This window comes from Rutidosis leptorrhynchoides, chromosome 7, assembly GCF_046630445.1.
Source record: "Rutidosis leptorrhynchoides isolate AG116_Rl617_1_P2 chromosome 7, CSIRO_AGI_Rlap_v1, whole genome shotgun sequence".
Taxonomy (NCBI): Eukaryota; Viridiplantae; Streptophyta; class Magnoliopsida; order Asterales; family Asteraceae; genus Rutidosis; species Rutidosis leptorrhynchoides.
The window spans coordinates 198287960-198291169 of record NC_092339.1 but is presented as its reverse complement, the minus strand read 5'-3'; positions in this window follow the sequence as shown (position 1 = coordinate 198291169).

Sequence of the window (3210 nt, the reverse complement as noted above, 5' to 3'; positions counted from 1 at the left end):
TATTTAAAAATTCGTCGTGAGTTGAAAACTAGGTCATTGAACCAAAATTTCTCTACCCAAGGGAGGGGCGGGAACTTTTATTATCATTATTTTTAATATTATTGAATTAAAGTATGCCAAAAACATTAAAAAACCCAAAAATCTTTGCTTTGAAAACCGCGCTTAAAAATAAATAAAATAAAATTAGGACGAGGTTGTTTCGAATCGTTGTCCTAGTCCGTCCCTCCACACCAGCCCAAGATGAGACCACCATATAATCTCTACGACCCTAACCAGGCCTACCAGTATACCTATCACCAACCATGGAACCCGGACGACAACATGAACTGGAACCCCTATCCAGATTGATATAGTTCATGTTGGTGATTTCTTTGATTTTTATCTTTTTATTATTTCTATTTATTTATGTTTAAACACATTATATTTTGATACTTTTATTGTAATGTTTAATATTTTTATTTGTTGTACTAATATTTCATATTTTATTTGAAAGTGGGATTTTAAGTCACATTTCAAATTACCATGCATGTTTATATTTGTATTGTATGTATTTTATTTCATGTACACAACAGGGTAAAACAGCGCATTTTCAAAGACTGGTATTAAGTTCAGCAAAAGCTACTAATTTTGACGACAACACGAAAAACAAATGTGATGTAACAACAAGACGGAATGAACAAATGATGTGCACTATTTATCATTCAACAAACAAACGCCAATATGTTTGGAAACTTTGGTAAAATTTAATCATTTTTCTACGCTAATCACCCTCATGAATTTAAATTGTTACTGATTTCTTGCAAATGAGGGCATTGCAAGATCTTAAGTGTGGGAAGGGGTTAAATTCTTTCGGATTTTTAAAATTTTAACTTATATACTTAGTTATCATTAAAAATACTAGTAACGCAGTAGTTATATTAGAATCTAGTGTTCTCTGATAATAAAGAACAGCCCTAGTCTTATATACTGACTACCCAATTCTAGTAAAATTTTTCAAAATTTTCAAATAAATGAATTCAAAATCATGTTTATACATATTTATGAACGATAAAACTAGGTGTTAACACCGAAATTATTGTTACCTCGGAAAGGACATAAATTGAGAAATAACCCAAAATGTTAGAATTCATTTAAAATGGAATAGAGGATAATAAAAAGGAAAATAAAAGAAAATAAAAGCCAAGTGTGGGAAAAATGTACCAAGTTATTTAAAATATATGTCACATATTTTTTTACAAATAACTGAAGATACTTTTGTTTTAGACAATATTAATCAGTTTTACCCAGTAAATTGTAATATATTTGAAAGGAAAGATGGATCTACACGATGAATCAATTCCATCATTAAAAAGAAGTAAAAACTTCCGAAAAAGAAACGCGTTTCTTGATTTAGGTCAGGAAGTTGTCGTCCAGACCAGTTGTAGAGTCTACGAAAAACCTTGAAAAGTTTTCTCAAAAATCAGCTGGAAATTCACGGACCTCAGCATCAAACAGGGTCGCCAAGTGGTCTGTAACACCCTAATATCTATTGTATATAAGTGTAAATATAGTACATAAAGCGTGGAAATAATTCTGGAATAAAACAGAAGTCGGATTTTGATCAGGCCTAAGTGCGCTCAGCGCACACTTAGGGGTGCGCGCGGTGCACTCCTACTGTAGCCGGGTTCTGCCTTTTAAATTAGATATTTTAGAAGGGCATTGTGGTAATTTTACTTGAGGATGAGTTAAGATCACAGATCAGTGGGTTGGGAGTCTTAACTCCACTTTCAACCACCATTTTCTTTCTACTTTAATTCTAGTGAGAGAAACCCAAATTTGAGTGAGAGAAAGCTCAAGTAAAGGAAGAAGGAGCTAGTTTCGGGTCTTAGCTCGAGTTATAAAGTTGTTCATCTCCTCTCTAGCTACGTTTTGGTTGTGGTGGTAAGTTCTAATTTTGATTTTCCTAATTTAATTTGTTTAAGGGTTAGAACTTGGGTTAGTGTTGAACATAAAACCTATTGTTGGTGATTTTGGGGGTTTTGGGTAAGATTGAGTCAAGAGTACTCAAGAATGACTAACCTAGGGTTTCAAAGTAATAATTGGTGTTATTGAGTCTAAAATGGTTAGTTATTCACTAGCTCACTTGTGTTGTTAGTAAAAATGGGTTCTAGGGTTTATGGTTGACTTGAAATGGGTCAAATGGGTGGGTTTGACCTAGCGGGTTAAATTGAGTATGAAAACACGCTAGTTATGTGTTGATGGAAGTCTTAGAACCTTAATCACTAGCTTTTAGTGATTAGTTGGGAAACTTGACCTTTAATGTGTGAATCTAGTGCAAATGGGTCATAAATGCACTAGTGAGGTTAGTTGGTAGGTAGTCCAACTTATTATGTGAATTAATTGAGAATTAATTATGTTAGGTGACTCGCTTTGAAGGTTACAAGTTATTGTTGGAAATCTCGCCAAGTCGGCAAGATGAATGGAATGATTATACATGTGTGTATATAATGTATTTACTTGTACGAGATTCGATGTGGGTTTTAAGCTCGGGCGATCGATATCACATCGGGTTAATATATGATATGGGCTTAAAGTTCGGGCGATCGATACCATATCATTATGTGTGGGCGTAAAATGTGGGTTTTAAGTTCGGGCGATCGATACCACATTTTGCGTGACGGGTGGGTTTAAAGTTCGGGCGATCGATACTACTCCGGGGTTAGTGTTATAATTCGTTGTACGCTAACGGTTGTTGGGAACACCGATGGGAAATTTGAAGTACCATTCCTTTGTACTATTGGTTAACCATGGTTATGTGTTTGTAGCGTGGCACTTTATATTATTTGAGTTATATATGCTATTTGTTTGTGCTAGCTTGTGATCTTGGTGATTTAGCGTTATACCTTGCGTTGGTATGCAATTTAAATTGCTAGCGTGTATGAGGTAATTGTGTATGTGATTGCAAGTAAGTAGGTTATATATGTATGTGTATAATTATTGTATTCACTAAGTGTTAGCTTACCCTCTCGTTGTTTACCTTTTTTTTAGGATCCGGCTTGGATAAGGGCAAAGGTATTCGCTTGGATTAGTGGCTCTCGGGGGTTTTAGCTTTATGGAAGTTCGACCAAGATTTGGGTAGTTTAACCCCAAACACCATGCTCTAGTGATGTTTGGCAATTAAACTTTTTGTGGTCGAAACTCGTATTTCGTACTTAATGGTATTTTGGACGT